Raw genomic sequence first — 19,386 nt, forward strand, 5'->3', positions numbered from 1 at the left:
TCGTTATGGCCTTGGATGGGGGACAGCGATTAGACTAACATGAACTGAAGGGGGAGTAATGCACCGACTGGCCTGTAGCATTCCTGGTCAGTTGTCATGGTTATACAGATAAGTAGGTAGCGCTCAAATCACCCAGTCAGGCCGCCTGAATACTTTCCACAACAAATTCGTGTTTCCACGTCTCTGATTGGCCACGCGCGTTTCTGGTCATGTGACATGTGCGCCAATCGTGGGACAGCAAGTTTTTGGATGGTTAAGCTTAGGCGCTCTTTCAAAATTGGTTAAGGTTAGAGTTTGTCTTAGAGCAGGGGTCAGCAACCTTTTTGACATGGAGTGCCTGTGTGAAATATAGTTGTAACTAGTGTGCCTCAACAATATTCCATGCATCGTAATAATTTTCTCATAATCAGGTATTTTTAATGATAATTTTTACATTATTACATCATTATTGTTATTGTTATTATTAAGAATATTATTATGATGGTTGTATCAACCCTAAATCTGAGTTGGGGGGGGGGGGGGGAATGCAATGCAGACAAACAGCTGCATACAGTGCGACCATTTCACTCACATTTGCCCATTCATTTTTGGACACATCACACACCATCTGTGTGTGTACTGTACGTGTGCTGTCATAGCTCCACCTACAGGCCTAATGGAGAACACCAGGAGAACACCAGGATGTGAATGGAGGGTGAATGTGAGGTATATCGTGTAAATAAGTTTTGATTGATCGCAAGACTACACTGTAAAAAAAAATATTATTAGTTACCAGAACTTAAAAATATTGAGTTCGGGGAGCTCCAGTAGCTCACCGCGTACCTCGAACGCTATTTCGGCGTCGGGGACAACCGTGCGCGTCACGGATCTGGGGTAGCGAGTTCGACTCCCGGACTAGCCGTATTTTCTCAGAGTGTCTTTCCCCCCATCTATAACCCCATTCAACCTGTTTCTGTCGGTCATACTTGACCAGAAAAAGCGATAAACGCGAAAAGAACCAGCTGACTGGTCAAAGTTTAAAAAAAAAAAAAATATTGAGTTCAGTTACTGTGCATTAAGGTTTTCAGTTTTCAATCCATAATAAGTTAACAGAAAAATAAGTACACAACCACATTATTTCAACCTAATAAAACTATGTTTATTGTCATTGTTTTAAGAACACAAGTTGACTTGGTAATACTCACATTTTGAGTAAAAAAATTGCTTTTAACATGTGCAATGTTCAATGAAATAGAAAAATAAATAATAAAATTTGTTGATTAATCCCACTGGTCACAATGGTGACCGTAATAATGTTTTTGTTATAAGGCTCTGCAAATGTTACTGAATGATGTAGCAATGTATTTCCAGCTAAATTGAAATAATAAACAAATAAAGGGTCTCAATTAAATATCTGGTAGTAAAAAGAACCTGTGGGAGGATTTCAACAAGATAAATGCGACAACAGTGCAAAATATTTCACTATAATATTTCAAAAAAAAAAAAAAAAAAAAAAATTTAATGCTGCCCCCTGTGCCTATGCAAATGCCCCCGCGTGCCTATGCAGGCACGCGTGCCTAGGGTTGCCTACCCTGTCTTAGAGCATGGCGATAGAACGCCTGCCCTGATTCCAAACTCTAACCTTAAGTCAACTCCCGCTTGTCACTCAATCAGTGTCCATTCTGAAGTGAGACACCTCCCTCTAGTGTCCACCACAGTGGTGAATTATTAATTTATACTCTGTTTATTATTTTGTTAGTCCAATTTATTATCATTTTGTTATTATTATTATAACTACTGTTATTGTCATGTGAAGTCCTGTCTATTAGTGTTGTTTATAATTATTATTACTGTATTGTGTTGTGCCTTATCTTGTTTTTGAAAAAAAAAGAAAATGAATAAAAGATTTGATCGAAAAAAAATAACTGTTACATTAGGCCACACTGGTAATGAGATTAAAACAATGCAGTTTATAGTGTATGCCGAAGTTGAGAGACCAAACCTGATTTTTCTACTTCAAATTCTGACTTTGAGAGCTGTTCCACTGGAGGTTGGATCAAGTTCAAGTTTATTTTGTCATATGTATGTTAACACAAGGTCAGTGGTACAATGAAATGTGTTGCATGAGAGAACAGGTCAGCTCAGCAGAGAGTAAGTAAGAGCACTAGACACATTAGATTAGAGCACTCATCATATAAAGGCCAAGTAAGATTTAAAAATAATAACAATAAAAATAAATGTAGAAAGCCACCCATCACCATGAGTAAATTCTCAACCTGTGTTGAGACAACACTGGGAATGATGATGAAAGATATCCTGGATGGTTGGGAGTCTGTTACCAGTGATGTGCTGTACCGCCTTCCACTACTCTGTAGTGATATGTGGGCAGAAAGATCTCTGTACAGGCTGTGATGCAGGCAGAAAGGTCTCCGTACAGGCTGTGATGCAGGCAGAAAGGTCTCCGTACAGGCTGTGATGCAGGCAGAAAGGTCTCTGTACAGGCTGTGATGCAGGCAGAAAGGTCTCCATACAGGCTGTGATGCAGGCAGAAAGGTCTCCGTACAGGCTGTGATGCAGGCAGAAAGGTCTCTGTACAGGCTGTGATGCAGGCAGAAAGGTCTCCGTACAGGCTGTGATGCAGGCAGAAAGGTCTCTGTACAGGCTGTGATGCAGGCAGAAAGGTCTCCATACAGGCTGTGATGCAGGCAGAAAGGTCTCCGTACAGGCTGTGATGCAGGCAGAAAGGTCTCATACAGGCTGTGATGCAGGCAGAAAGGTCTCTGTCCAGGCTGTGATGCAGGCAGAAAGGTCTCCGTACAGGCTGTGATGCAGGCAGAAAGGTCTCCGTACAGGCTGTGATGCAGGCAGAAAGGTCTCATACAGGCTGTGATGCAGGCAGAAAGGTCTCTGTCCAGGCTGTGATGCAGGCAGAAAGGTCTCCGTACAGGCTGTGATGCAGGCAGAAAGGTCTCCGTACAGGCTGTGATGCAGGCAGAAAGGTCTCCGTACAGGCTGTGATGCAGGCAGAAAGGTCTCCGTACAGGCTGTGATGCAGGCAGAAAGGTCTCCGTACAGGCTGTGATGCAGGCAGAAAGGTCTCCGTACAGGCTGTGATGCAGGCAGAAAGGTCTCCGTACAGGCTGTGATGCAGGCCCTCAGCCAGCTCTCAATGGTGCACTGAGGATGCTGGCATGTGATGAGGCCCAGGATGGTCATGTTGTCGGCTTGATGATGATATTGAAGCTGTGCTTGGCAGCACAGTTGTAGGTGAGCAGGGACTACAGGAGGAGGCCTAGCACACCGCCCTGTGGTGCACCGTGTTAAGGGTCAGTGAGACGGAGGTGTCTGCCTCACCACCTGGGGCCTGCCTGCCGGTCAGGAAGTCCAATATCCAGCTGCAGATGGAGGTCTCCAGTCCAAGATCAACGAGCTTAGAGACACATTTAGAGAGAATGATGGTGTTGAATGCTGAGCCATAATCAATGAAGTATGTGTTCTGAGAGGGCATACATACCAGGGTAAGTAAGTAAGTAAGTAAGTAAGTAAGTAAGTAAGTAAGTAAGTAAGTAAGTAAGTAAGTAAGTAAGTAAGTAAGTAAGTAAGTAAGTAAGTAAGTAAGTAAGTAAGTAAGTAAGTAAGTAAGTAAGTAAGTAAGTAAGTAAGTAAGTAAGTAAGTAAGTAAGTAAGTAAGTAAGTAAGTAAGTAAGTAAGTAAGGTGTATCTATATAGCACCTTTCACAGACCAGGGTCACAAAGTGCTTCACATATAAAAACATCAATAAAGTGCAAGGATAGCAGAATGTTAAAAAGAAAGTAATTAAAAACGTGAAAGAAAAAAAACAAGATAAAAAGACATAAAATATTTACACAGAAGTTAGCCAAAAGCCTGTAGCTGCTTTTTAAAAGTGTTTACCGAGACCACACCGATGTATCCTAGTTCCCACTTCAATGGAATGCATTTAGAGAGAAGAAAGAATATTCTCCAAAATGTATTTTTGTTAGTTATTATAAATAGTGATTTTGTGTAAACCTCCCATTTAGTGTACCTCGCAATTACAATGCCTGCGCTTCGAGCGCCCTCTACTGGCAGCATGAGAGCTGGTCCTCTCCTTTATAGAGCTTTGACGCAGTCCCCGCCCAGCGGAAATGACGCCAACACGCGCTCTTTGTGTACTGCAGCTTCACCTCGTTGTCTATTGCTAATAAGCTAATGCTAATCTACTTCTCTGATCGTATCTAGAACTATAATGCAGAGATGGTGTAATGAACGCCGGACTAACTGCAGCTGCAGAAGATATATGTGAAGTGTTTGAAGGACTAAGGTGCAGCACCGTGGAGGAGGATGAACTAGAGGTGACACTGATCTCCACATTCTTCACCGTGAAACTACTGAATGTTTTGATGCTGAAACTGAGATGAAGAAACACAAAGCAGGTTTGTTAAATCAGAAGGTCCTTTGAACTTTAATGTCGCCCTCTTGATCAACAGGCTCCCATTTGAGATGACGACATTGATGTAATGTTTTATTCTGCATATTACATATTATATATTATAATTATATTACCAGCCGCTTGCAGTGGTTTCATCAGCAGCTGGGCCTTGTGTGCTGCAGACGCCATCATTGTACCTAATGCTGCTGCATTGTTTCTGTCTTTATTACCTAACAGGCTGAACATAAACACACCACTAGTTTCACTTAAAGATGAACATGAATCTCTCTGTCTGGAAAAACACAACAAAACAGAGTCGTAGCAACAAGGGTATGTGAGCAGTAAAACTAGTCCGGCTCCACGAGCAGAACAAGAGAGAGGCAGCAAGGTAAGGTCCATCAGCTGTTCACTTAATCAATTGATTGTCGCTCCTATCACAGCTGTCCATACACAGCTTTCTCTCTTCTGGTGTCTAGTACGGCATTAACTGGGTTGATCTAAATGTTATATGTTGGTATTGTCACACCAGATTCTCAAACATAAACATAAAAACGGACAACACGCTCATCACAGACAAGCTGGATGTAGCCAATTACATTACCATCTCCACTGAAGGATCTCCAATATTTGTGTGATTGATTGATTGAAAAGTTTATTAACAGATTGCAGAATGGGTACAGTACAGTACAGCTCAATACATACAATTGTTAAGGGGATGCAGACCAGAGAAAGACTTTCGTCTTGTTTACATCAGGGTCCCCCATTTTCAATTCATCATAACATATATGACATACATGACATACAGGTAGACAGTACTGCTACATCTATACATTTATGACATATCAGATTTGCAAATACAGTACTGTTTGTGATACAAAAGTGTCCAGAAAAGGAGTTTATATACATTTGGCGTAGAAACTGTACATTGGAGGAGGTTGGATGGGTGGGGTGGGGTTCATGGGTGGGTTGGGTGAGGGCTGTACATTGGAGGTGGGGGGGGGGGGTTGGGTAGGGGACACGCACACATTTTACACTGTACATTGGAATACTGACAAAGCCTTACTTGGTCATTTACTGTACAACTAGGTTAGGACATTTGTAGGGGCCAGTTTCGAATTGCAGTCTCACGTAGGTGTTTTTTGAGAGTGTTTTTGAAAGTGGGTAGTGATTCACATTCCTTTACAGCTTTAGGTAGGGCGTTCCACATTGATGTGGCATAATTGCGAAACGTGTTTAGTCCCTTGTTTGAGCCGAATCTGGGTTTTACATGATTTGTGGAGCTCCCTCTGGTGTTGTGATCGTGGTATTCACTGACCTTTGGGAAGTATTTTGACATGTACATGGGTACCTTGGTCGCGTAGTGTATCTTGTAGACCAGGCCCATTGCAAGTTGCTGTACTCTGTCGTCTACTCTAAGCCATCCTAGGTTGTCAAAGTGGGCAGGGGTGAGGTGGGTTCTAGGAGTCAGGTCAAGTAGTAGTCTGACTAGCTTGTTTTGAGATGTTTGTAATTTGTTTTTTAGTGCCTTTGAGGTGCTTTGGTACCATGAGGTGTCAGGTACTTCTGATTTAGCTGCACTCAATTGTGGCGGAACAGAGTAACTATCATTGGCGTCTGTTAACTTTTCAAGATCAGGCATAGGTCCTTAAACGCCAGTCAATTCAAAACGAGTGAAAAAACAATGTTCGTTCTGATAAATAAATCAACATTGCCACCTTGTGGTGTAGGTATGGTACTGCGCTATTGCTACAAGAGCGAAAACTCAAACTAGTTTCCAATCTGATAAATTATCCAATGCTGCCACCTTGTGGCGAATGTGCAACACTGCGCTAGTGACTGTTCAGAGCGCAATTCAAGCGGACTCCCTCCGCTGCAACACCAGTAGGAATCCCTCACTCTTCTGGGGACGGCAGTAGCTGCAGCTCCTCCTCCTCTCTGACTAAAACACACATAGTTTCTGGAGTCTCGTCGTTCAGGTAAACAAAGGTACATTCTGTTCATGTCGACTTAAACATTTTCTTCACAAACATAGCCACAACACTGGTAAACAAACTACCCTCCCACTCAGGGCTTTATGGGGTAGAACACATAGTAGCTTACTACAAAAACCTAGGGGTCCGCAAGGACGACTTCAAGCTGGAAATGGTAACAACAGATGAGGTACTCAAAAAACTGAGCGCCCTCCATCCTAACAAGGCCACTGGCCATGACAACATCCCCTCCAAATTCCTCAGAGACTCAGCAGCCGCCATCACCCCAGTCATCACACACATAATAAACCTCTCCATAAAACAGGGACACGTCCCCAAGGACTTCAAAATTGCGAGGGTGACCCCTCTGCACAAAAAGGGCAGCAAATTAGACCCAGGCAACTACCGCCCTGTTTCTATTCTCACCTCCATCTCGAAAGTCATGGAAAAAATAGTCGAAAAGTACCTAGCGGAAAAATATGTCTGGCTTCAGAACATCCCACTCCACTGACACATGCCTTCTCTATTTGAACGACCACATCAAACAAGAGGTGGACGCGGGCAAATACTGCGGCATGGTCATGCTGGACCTACAAAAGGCCTTCGACACTGTCAATCACTCCATTCTGATTGACAAGCTAAAAGCAATTGGTTTTGATAGTCTATCAGTGAGCTGGATGCAATCCTACCTTGAGGGGAGGGAACAGATGGTGGAGGTAAACGGTACCCTATCCCCCCCCTCACAGTGAGCTGTGGTGTTCCACAAGGAAGCATACTAGGACCGCTACTGTTCCTAATTTATGCAAATGACATGTCGTCAGCTTGTGACTGCAACTTGTTCCTGTTTGCGGACGACTCAGCCCTGCTGGTCTCTGACAAGAACAAGTTACAGGTTGAAAAAACCCTCAGCTCGGAACTAGGCAAAATCTGCATATGGCTCGCTAATAACAAACTATCATTACACATGGGCAAAACAGAGTCCATTCTCTTCGGTTCAAATAACAAACTCAGCAAGACCGACGGCTTCTCAGTTACAGTGGGTGACAATATTGTCACAAGGAAAGATGAAATTACCTACCTGGGTTCCATCCTAGAGGCTAATCTCTCCTGTGACAAAATGTCATCCAATGTAATAAAAAAAGTCAACCAACGAACTCGAATCTTGTACCGGATCGCCTCTCTGGTAAACAAGAATACCCTGAAGACTCTGGCAGGAGCGCTCATTCAAGGGTACTACGACTATGCTTGCACCTCATGGTACCAAAGCACCTCAAAGGCGCTAAAAACAAAATTACAAACATCTCAAAACAAACTGGTCAGACTACTGCTTGACCTTACTCCAGCGTTAGAAATTAAAAATTTTTTTCAAGGGCTTTTTTTGCCCCCTTAATTGATTTTCGGGGGCTTTTTTTTGTATTTCGGGGGCACTGAATTTTTATGATAAACGGTAGGGGTGGGACGGTTCACAAAATGGACGGTTCGGTTCGTATCACGGTTTTGGGGTCACGGTTTTCGGTTCGGTTCGATATACGTTAATTTTTATTAAAAAAAATGTAACACTCAAATCTAAACATGCTTCTCATTTATAAAAAAAAATGTAAAGGTTTACAGTGTTACAGTGTTTACAGCCTTAAATAATGTTTGGCACAGACCGAACTGACTGAAAAATATAGGCTACATTTGTCAAGTATTAACTTAGTGCAAACAAACAATATGCTCAGCCAGCACTAGACTTTCCTTTCTTTAATATAAACACAAAAAAACTGTCAACCATGTTTAAATTCCCTGATTGTCAGTTCTTAATGGAAAGATTTGTTTTCTGCTTGAAATTATTATGTATCTGTCTACATTTATTTAGACTAACATTATTTAAATATTGAGTGCAACTGTGGTGGATTACGTAATTCGGTGAGTTGGAACTATCTATGGGTTGGTGCCGGGTCCCCACGGACATTTTAGCGTCACGGACCGCCAGCTCGGGCAATGTTATCAGCTCCGGAGGAGTTCATAACATCAACATGCAGTGGGACAGCGGCAATAGTCCCGATTGGAGTTAGTAAAACACAGTTGTATGTTAGCCTTCTTGGATGTTGAATAAACGCCTATCATTGTCTTTAAACACCCCGCCTCTCAGACTCCCATTTCCTCCTCTGCTACAGTAGCTAGTAGCTACGGTAACATTTCATTGACTGTACAGTATTAGCTTGCGGGCTGCGTCGGGCTACCATAGTTAAAACGTGCGTTGTGTTGTACAAACTGCTAACGCTATGGCAATATCCTTAAGAACTTCTACTCATGTACAATTAGGGCTGGGCGATATGGCCTAAATATGATATCACGATATTTTCTGACCTTTCGGCGATACACGATACGCATCACAATGTTTTTCTTTTTTTCCCCAAACAATTCATTATGAGGCTTACCAAGACAGTATTTGAGTTTGCAAGCTAACATTAAAGACAAAATAAAATACCCATGCATTTAGCATTTTTATATTATATATTAGATTTAGATTATTGGATTATTAGATTATATATTGCATATATTTAGCAATGAGATATTATATGATTTAGATATGAAATATGATTAATTGAAAATGGGGGACCCTGATGTAAACAAGACGAAAGTCTTTCTCTGGTCTGCATCCCCTTAACAATTGTATGTATTGAGCTGTACTGTACCCATTCTGCAATATGTTAATAAAGTTTTAAATCAATCAATCAATCAATCAATAGGATTTTAGCATTTTTATGAAACTACTGTATATTTGTATGTCTCTAAATGTTTTGATGAATTGAAAATGGAGGACCCTTATGTAAAAAAGCCGAAAGTCTTTTTCTGGTCTTCATCCTCCAGTCAGTCCACTGTTGTTGTATTGAGCTGTACTGTATTGTACCCATTCTGCAATCGTTAATAACGTTCATTCATTCAATCATTCAGCCGGCAACAGAATAATTTTGATTGACAGTCGAGTCTGCCAATTACGTCACACCGCTTGTACCCGCCCTGCTGTTCTTAGCACCAATCGGCAAGCAGCGCTATTCTTTTTTTACATTCCTGAATGCCCTCCTTTGATTTTAACGAGAGCTCAGCTCAACGACGACAACAACAACAGCTCACCGCAGCCGACGAGTGATTACTAGCGCACCGCAGCATAACAACGAGGCATAATGATTTTACTGCAACAAATGTTATAATAAAAGCCGTTCCATACATCTGTCTGATTGAAAACTTTATTAACAGACAGCAGAATGGGCACGCACAACTCGGCACGGACTGAGATATGAACAGTAACGCTTGCTATCTATGTGTTGTCATCGGACGTTGCTATGTTTGGGTAAATACGCTGATGTGTAACTATATAACGTGTAACTATATAACGTTGATGCCACAAAACGAATGCCTTTGTTAATCATAAGTACTAACTTTGATGCAGTAATGTGTGTGTGGGAGCGGCGTTGTTCAAAAGTTTGAATGGGGTGGACCAGATTGACGCGACACAATCCTCTTGGGCAAAACATCACGATATCCACGATACGTTAAAAAAGTGTATCGTTAATGAACTGTACCCGATATTTATATAATATCGTCATATCGCCCAGCCCTATGTACAATAGAGAGCATCTTGACTGGCAACATCACCTCCTGGTTTGGGAATAGCACTGCACAAGACCGAAGCAGACTACAAAGAGTGACACGTTCAGCCGAACGCACAATTGGAGGGGGGCTCCCCACCCTCCAGAACATTTACAACAAGCGTTGCAAGGGCAAGGCTAAGAGAATCATTAAAGACTCCAGTCACCCGAACAACTGCCTCTTTGAACTGCTGCGGTCAGGCAAGCGATACCGGAGTCTCAAGGCGAGCACAGAAAGACTCAGAAGAAGCTTCTATCCCCAGGCCATCAGGCTGCTAAACGAACAATGAACACTACACAACAACAACCACCAAACGCACATAGCACACACATCCACACGCACACACTCACTTTAAACAAACACACTGTAGCACCCACTCCACACACTTTATAGCACACACCCACTTTAAACAAACACACTGTAGCACCCACTCCCCACACTTTATATTTATTGATGAAGGATTGCACTACAACTCGTACACCTTACTGTAAATTGTACCTAAATTGTACCTCATCCCATTTCTGCTTTGCACTATATAGTACTGTACATTAGTACACTGCATAGTATTGTATATTATATGGTAACTCAGTTACGTCTATTCTGCATCGAACATTGTACATATGTCTATACTGAACACTGTGACCTCATTTTCTACTTCTAAATTACATGCTATACTATGTTATTTGATACTATCTTGTCTAGCACAGTCTCTGGAGCGTAACAGTAAGAAGCATTTTGTATGAAAGTATTCTGTACTTCTGTATGACTATTAAAGAAACTTGATATGTGTGTAGGCCTATGTAATGTTAATGGCTATGTTTTTAAAGTCGTAATGAAGATTGATATATATTGTGCTTGCCATTTTTACACAAACTGACTAGCACCTGGCTGCAGTGCTGCTGCTGCTGCCTGCAGCCAGTGCTCACCTCTCCCGGCTCCGCCAATTTTTTTTATTTGCACGTCATCTGAACCGTACGATACACAGACGCTCCATTACCGGATAAATATATATATATAATTAGTAAACTGTCGGGGGCATTTTGTGCCCCCCTTAACTGATTTTCGAGGGCATTTTGTCCATTTTCAACTCAAGGGCATTAATGCCCCAAGCCCCCGTTAATTTCGAACCCTGCCTTACTCCTAGAACCCACCTCACCCCTGCCCACTTTGACAACCTAGGATGGCTTAGAGTAGACGACTTGCAATGGGCCTGGTCTACAAGATACACTACACGACCAAGGTACCCATGTACATGTCAAAATACTTCCCAAAGGTCAGTGAATACCACGATCACAACACCAGAGGGAGCTCCACAAATCATGTTAAACCCAGATTCGGCTCAAACAACGGACTAAACACGTTTCGCAATTATGCCACATCAATGTGGAACGCCCTACCCAAAACTGTAAAGGAATGCGAATCACTACCCACTTTCAAAACCACTCTCAAGGGACACCTACGGGAGACTGCAATTCGAAACTGGCCCCTGTAAATGTCCTAACCCAACCCCCTCCAATGTACAGTAATTTACCTAGTATGGTTTTGTCAATATTCCAATGTACAATTGTGCTTGTTTGTACAGTGTGTGTCCCCCCCCAATGTACAGTTTTGCTTGTTTATACAGTGTTTCTCCCCCCCAACCACCTCTAATGTAAATGACCCAGTATGGTTGTCAATATCCCAATGTACCCAACCCCCCCCACCCAACCTCCTCCAATGTACAGTTTCTACGTCAAATGTATATACTCCCTTTTCTTGACTCTTTTTGTATCACAAACAGTACTGTATTTGCAAATCTGGTATGTCATAAATGTATAGATGTAGCAGTACTGTCTATCTGTATGTCATGTATGTCATATATGTCCTGATGAATTGAAAATGGGGGACCCTGATGTAAACAAGACGAAAGTCTTTCTCTGGTCTGCATCCCCTTAACAATTGTATGTATTGAGCTGTACTGTACAGTACCCATTCTGCAATCTGTTAATAAAGTTTTCAATCAATCAATCAAGGATCAGTTGGTATGTTGAAACACATTCATTTATTTGTTTGATTGAAATGTTGTGTCTTAAGTGGTATTACTAGGCTACAAGTATTGAATGAAGTACGCTAGGCAACAACCTGTGGCTATTCTATGCCTTCACAGTCAGCCTCTCTCTCTTTATCTGTAACTGTCTAGTTAAGGCATTAACTGGGTTAATTAATATAAATGTTATATTGTAACTGTCTAGTTAGGCATTAACTGTGTTAATCTAAATGTTACATTGTAACTGTCTAGTTAAGGCATTAACTGGGTTAATCTAAATGTTATATTTTGGTATTGTCACACCAGGATCAGTTGGTATGATGAAACACATTTTATTATGTTTGATTGAAATGTTGTGTCTTACTAATAATAACTAATTCCTTGGTCAATAGAAGTCTCTGTGATACTTTCTGAATATGATGTTCCCAAAATGTTTGGGAACATCAAATGGGCAGGGTAATAATAGAAGAAAGACAGTGTAAACAATATAATTAACTCTGAATTTAATAATGAGGAAAAAGAAACAGGATACACAACAAGGTGCATGAGATGAGGTTCTGTACACTAACTGGATGATATATACGTCATGTGTTGTAGTCCGTGCAGGTTGGTCTTAGTGGTCCTAATAGTTCTCAGGTTCTGCAGCTGTTAGTTCTCTATATGTAGATTGTAGAACATGGTAAGTGGGGACTGTAAACATTTATAGTTAAAGACAGTAGAGCTTGAGTACTTTCTATAGGGCTTTGATTCAAACCCCCTCAATGTACAGTTTCTGCACATTTATGCACAAAGAGCCATGGAAACGGTTTGGAAGATGCCAACATCTGCACAGAGCGTCTGACAGCTGGGCTGTGTTGTCACGCGAAATAACGTTATGAATAAAACGCAAAATAACATTATATAACGTTATGTTATATATAACATTATGAGTGAATCTTAATAACGTTATGAGTGCATCTGGTAGTTGTTTTGATAAATATGTATTCTACATTCAATATACATGGATTCGAACATAACATTACATTTCCGGCATCTTCTTGACTTAAGGCACGATTACGCTCTTGTGAGGAGCTAAACCAATCAGAGAGGGGCTTCGCTCAACCAATCAGAGAGGGTCTTCGCTGTACGCGGCTAGCCAATCAGAGAGCGTCTCAGCAAACATAGGCTACGTTTAAAAATCACGCTGCTACGTTCCCTTGGTTGAAAAGAACCGGATGGTTGTTGACGTCACATCAGTATCAGCTTCCTGCAGTGAGTGTGGTCCTGCTGCTGCTGCTGCAGTCCTCTCCTCTGTGCTGCTCATGTCCTCTAGTGGGACTGACATCTGAGCCCCGTCCTCCTGGTGATGGAGGCTCGTCAGCTAGTGACTGACATGTGTTTTCTAGCTGCATGTAGAGTGTGTTTGAGGGGAGTTCTAAAATTAATAATAATAGATTGGATTTTAAGAGAGAAGCGCCTTTCTCAGACTCAAGGACACTGTACAAGGAAAGGATGGGGAATTTTTTTTTGAAAAAAAAAAATAATAATTATGAATATCTGTGTATAGTAACAACAGGAAAAAACAAATAAGATAAAAGAGATAAAGAAGGAAGCAAGGTGCTGTCCAATTGGGTGAAGTGGTTGAAATGAACAAACAAAACAAACCAACAACAAAACAAAACAACGGAATCTGTGGCTTAAAAGAGTCAGGGGTGGGCTACTTGGGAGCGGGGCCATGTTGCGTGAAGGCAAGTGTGAACAAGTTCTCCTCTTACTGTGTTGTTAGCAGCGTCTACAGCTGCTTCTTGTCGTCCTGGTGGTTGATGTTAGCCTAGTTCACCGAGCCAGTCATTAGCTCTCTCTCTCTCTCCTGTTTGTTCTCGGTCTTGCTCCACGTTCATTCCAATAGCTATTCTCGTTACTGTTATCTGGTATATTTCTGTAGTTTTTCCCTTCGGTAGCTGGAGCTAGTATTTCCTTAGCTGGTACCTCTGTATCTGGGGCTAGAGTTAGCTTAGCTGGGCCTTGTGTTATTTTTAGCTCGGGTTAGAGTTAGCTTAACTGGGCCTTGTGTTATTTTAGCTCGGGTTAGAGTTAGCTTAACTGGGCCTTGTGTTATTTTAGCTCGGGTTAGAGTTAGCTTAACTGGGCCTTGGGTTATTTTAGCTCGGGTTAGAGTTAGCTTAACTGGGCCTTGTGTTGTTTTAGCTCGGTTTAGAGTTAGCTTAGCTTGTTACGAAGTAAATTGATAATAATCACAAGATGCATTCAGTGCTGGATCTAACTAAATGGATTTATAGACACATTTATGTAAAGTTCAAGTCCGGACCACAAAGCTTCTCGAAGGGTTAGCGTGACACACGACAGCTCTTCCAATTCGTACGCAATGTTCTACCGGCAGCAAAGAAAAGTGAGTCTCAGCCTCTGCATTATGATATTATGATATGAAAATGTAATTGTAGTGCTGTCGGACCCAGATACGGGTGGTCTTTCCCCTTTATTTTCTTCTCTTGAGTGCTTCGTTTACATGTTAAAACAACGATTTTCTTCTGGGGGAATGGGGTTTACAAACATGTCACCTTTTTCACCTCTTATCAGTTTGCAGGTCTGGTTATATACTGTAGTTACTGAAACTGATTGAATATGGCACCGCCCCATCTAGAATATTTTTCACCAGCCGTCATTGGTTATCAGACACAATGATGGCAATGTGTATAATGTGAATGTTGAATTAATAACGTGTTTTGCTTTACATCGAGTAAGTGTGATTGATATTGCAACTTGGATTGTTCCGAAGCAAATAAGTCAACACGTGAATGCAGCGTGACGTGAATGCATAGGGGAATAGGAGTGAGTGTTTTAATGCAACACTGATCTCCATTTAGACGCAAATACATCAGAATCGTCGTCATTTAGAAATTAGATTGCGATTTTATCGTGCAGCCCTTTGCAATTGAATATTTCAAAATGTTTTACTAGTATCCTCAGGTCACATGGGTAGTTGCCTCTTTGACACCACCTACTGAATAGCCAGAGTAGGAGATGAGCCATGAAGTTTATTTATATCTATAAATAAATGCTGTGTAGTGTGGATGCCTACTGTACATGATTAGGGTGAGTAACCTACATGCTATTACTGCTTTCTATCTATTGACTCATTATAGCTACTTTATTATCTTGAAATAATATAACGGCAAATGGGTGCTATTTGCAGATTTGAGCTCTGCGTTTGATACGGTTCGCCCTCACCTGCTTGTCTAGAAGTTTATGAGTTTGGGGATAAACCCCTCAATAATCAAATGGTTCTATTTTCTTCTCACCAACAGGACACAAGTCAAGGTGAATGACACTCTCAGAGGTCAAATTCTGCAGCACCGGGGTGCCTCAAGGTGCGGTGAGCTCCCCTCTCCTATTTACACTGTACACCAACGAGTGTAGCAGCAGTCAGCCTAACAATCATGTCTTGACATTTTCAGACGACACACTTATTCTAAGCCTATTGAAGGCTGGCGACTGCCCCTTTACTTACTTTAAAGAGATGGACTACTTTCAGGTCTGGTGTGAGAGACATCGCAGGGCTTGACATTAAGGCTTGTCCTATTGTCCGGGACAAGTTAAAAAAATATATATATATATATATATTCCCCAAACGAATAGTAACGTTATTCCATCTCTCACTGGAAAACTCTCAATCTCTGTACGTCAATATTACTTGTCCCGGACAAAGGGCGAGCATCTTCTGAGTGCTCGCTTAGTTGACAGTGGCACGAGAGTAAGGGCTGCACGATTTTGGGGAAATAATCTAATTGCGATTTTTCTAGGGCTGTCTTAAATACTTCGAAGCTTCGTTCGATGGGCATGGGATTTGAATATGAAGAAAAAAAATCGATTATTAACACTTTGATCGCCATGGTTAAATTCATAATTTACCATCCCTCGCCAGCTCTATTTGTCTATGGAGAAGTTCCCCTTCTTTGCAGGGCTATAACTTTTTAAATTGTATTGCTAAATTGACATTATTATGGCCCATTCAATGTCCTATATCTATTGTTCAGGGTGTAACAACGTTATACTTTTTCATTCACATATTCATACTAAAATACGGTCTAAAGTATAAGTATGTTTTTATCGTTTTCTGCAGCTTTCTCCTGAACTTGATTTATAGCCCTAAATGCATTATATTGATGATCAAATACAGTTTGGTAGGAATCTGTGCGAGATAAAAAATTTCAACTGGATGTGCTTCTAGGAGTTACTACTTATCATCTGATGTTGACCGGATGGGCGGGGGGTCGTTTATAATTCCGTGGGCATTGTTATATCATTCATCTAGTGTGGGTGATATGATCATCAGAGCAGTTAGTATCGAACACATTGAAAAATAACGCTGGGACTCACCGTGGCTTCCTCGCGCCGTTGGGGGATGAGCGTGGAACAGAATTTTTTTGCAGCCCAATAGGGTCCAGCTGCAGCCAGGTGCTAGTCAGTTTGTGTAAAAATGGCACGCACAATATAAATCAATCTTCATTGCGACTTTAAGAACATAGCCATTAACATTACATAGGCATACACACATCTTGCCATAGCGTTAGCAGTTTGTACAAAACAACGCACGTTTTAACTATGGTAGCCCGACGCAGCCCGCAAGCTAATACTGTACAGTCAATGAAATGTCACCGTAGCTACTACTAGCTACTGTAGCAGAGGAGGAAATGGGAGTCTGAGAGGCGGGGTGTTTAAAGACAATGATAGGCGTTTATTCAACATCCAAGAAGGCTAACATACAACTGTGTTTTACTAACTCTAACCGGGACTATTACCGCTGTCCCACTGCATGTTGATGTTATGAACTCCTCCTAACGTTACCGGAGCTGAAGGTGCCACACGCTAAAATGTCCGTGGGGACCCGCGCCAACCCATAGATGGTTCCAACTCACCGAATTACGTAATCCACCACAGTTGCACTCAATATTTAAATAATGTTAGTCTAAATAAATGTAGACAGAAACATAATAATTTCAAGCAGAAAACGAATCTTTCCATTAAGAACTGACAATCAGGGAATTTAAACATGGTTGACATTGTTTTTGTGTGTTTATATTAAAGAAAGGAAAGTCTAGTGCTGGCTGAGCATATTGTTTGTTTGCACTAAGTTAATACAACAATATATTTTTCAGTCAGTTCGGTCTTTGTGTGCCAAACATTATTTAAGGCTGTAAACACTGTAAACCTTTTATTTTATTTTTAATAAATGAGAAGCATGTTTAGATTTGAGTGTTAATTTTTTTTTTTTATTAACGTATATCGAACTGAAAACCGTGACCCCAAAATCGTGATACGAACCAAACCGTCCATTTGGTGAACCGTCCCACCCCTACCGTTTATCATAAAAATTCAGTGCCCCCGAAATACAAAAAAAAGCCCCCGAAAATCAATTAAGGGGGGCAAAAAAAGCCCTTGTAAAAAAATGTTAATTTCTAACCCTGCCTTGAAGCATGCTGGGACGTGACACAGCTCCAGCGATGCATTCAAAATGGTGGTAAACACCTGTGCGAGCTGGTCAGCACAGTGCTTCAGGGCAGAGGGGGAGACAGTCCGGGCCGGCCGCCTTCCGGGGATTCTGACTAGAAAACAGCCGTTTCACCTCTCTCACACTGACAGAGGGGGGGGGGGGGGGGGGCCCACTGGGGTGGGGGGATGGAGGTTGTGGCTGAGTGGGTGAAGGAAGAGGGCGGGGGGGGAACCTCTTTCTCAAACCTACAGTAAAATTTGTTGAGCTCATTCGCCAGGGGGAGGTTATCAGGCGCCTGTGGTGACTTCGGCTTATAGTTTGTAATGGTCTTGAGGCCTTTCCATATGGAGGAGGAATTCCCCTCAGAGAGCTGCTGCTGCAGTTTCTCTGAGAAGCGAAGTTTCGCCTCCCTCACCTCTTTGGCGAATTTGTACTTGGCCTGCCTGAACCGATGAGCATCACCACTGAGCCTGGCCACCTCCTTCAACGACCTCAGCCGCCTGAGTTGGGCTGAAAACCAGGGCTTGTTGTTGTTGAAGATCTTCCTAGTGCGGAGGGGGACACACACCTCCTCGCAGAGGCTGATGAATGATGTCAGTGTCTGTGTAGTCATCCAGGTTGTTTCCAGCCTCAAGCCCCGCCCACTCAACAAAGTCCTGGTCACAGCCTGCCCTCTCCAGCCAGTCTCTTGTTGTGGAATTAACACAACATTATGCATACTTTTGACAATAAATAAAAATCAGAATTTGTTCTTACTTGCTTGCCTGGGTAAATAAAGGTTATAGAAATGTAAAAAAATAATAATAATATATATTTTTTGAAAACCGATACCGATATTTTCCGATATCACATTTTAATGCCAATATCGGTAGGCCGATAATATCGGACATCCCTAGTTCATTTACAAAACCCTTTTTGTTTGTTTTATAGTGGTAGGCAGCTATTGGTTCGCTTTCCAATCTATCCTGTTTATTTGACAAAGTTTATCGGATCAGCATCATCTTTTCTTTTGGACTGCAATTCGGAGCGCGTCGTACTAACAACGCATTACCTGGAGCCTCAAAGCAACTTTGATTTGTAGGATTGCCTTTACATTTTGTGCAACAAGTTTATGAAGCAATAAGTCCTAACATTATTCTCATAAATTACCCTGTTCCTCAATCGCAAATAATAGAAATGAACCACATGCCATCCTTTACTTTGAAATCCTCACCGGAAGTGTTCCTCTGTGGGATTTTCTGTAGCTTTAGTGGTTGAATATATAATACTGCACATACGAAACGTCCTATTGATTCGATGTTCATTCGGTTCATTACCGGGAATAAAAAAAAGATTTCCACTTTTTCTCATTTTCTATTTTTCTCCCATCCCAATTTCGTATTTCAAATTCTTCCCTCCCCTGTCTTGAACGTTGCTAGACTATGCCTCCCACTGGTCGGCTGTAGTGAGGATAGAAGTTAGTGGCGAGTAGGGCTGACCTTCGAAGCTTTTTTTGGCAATCGAAGCTTCGGGGCCGAGCTTCGATTTTAATTAGAAGCTTAAAACATTTTTATTTAAATTTTTTATCTTATGTTGTGGGACTTGTACAGCACTTTGGTAAACTTTGTTGTTTTTAAATGTGCTCTATAAATAAAGTGGATTGGATTAATTAATTAAGTAGCCCCTTTCGTGACTGTGACGCAGGCAACAAGGTTTCACTCGGCTGCCCTGCCTGGGTGCAGTGGGGCTGCTCTCATAGCCAACGACATGACATTACATAATTATGTTGCAACCTTCGTCTATCAAGCAAACGATTATGTAAATATTTATATGTAGTTGATAGAGACAAACGGCATTGCTTTGCTTCTTCGTCGA

At 41.7% G+C, this 19,386-nt stretch overlaps 1 protein-coding gene across 6 annotated transcripts in view; it reads left to right on the plus strand.

The window, feature by feature from the left end:
* The first annotated feature begins 4,187 nt into the window (after nt 1-4,187).
* The window catches only part of LOC311229978 (uncharacterized protein), a 50,062-nt gene continuing 34,863 nt past the window's right edge, over nt 4,188-19,386 (plus strand). For 2 of the 6 annotated variants that reach the window (XM_084316091.1, XM_084316092.1), the window contains exons 1-2: nt 4,188-4,413; nt 15,347-15,409. The gene's annotated coding sequence lies outside the window, so the exon portion shown is untranslated. Of the gene's footprint in view, nt 4,414-4,714; nt 4,798-15,346; nt 15,415-19,386 lie in introns of those variants that run through there. The other 4 variants (XM_084316094.1, XM_084316093.1, XM_084316095.1 and 1 more) reach the window with 4 other exon arrangements.

Source organism: Notolepis coatsorum (assembly GCF_963971535.1).
Source record: "Notolepis coatsorum genome assembly, chromosome: 6".
NCBI lineage: Eukaryota > Metazoa > Chordata > Actinopteri > Aulopiformes > Paralepididae > Notolepis > Notolepis coatsorum.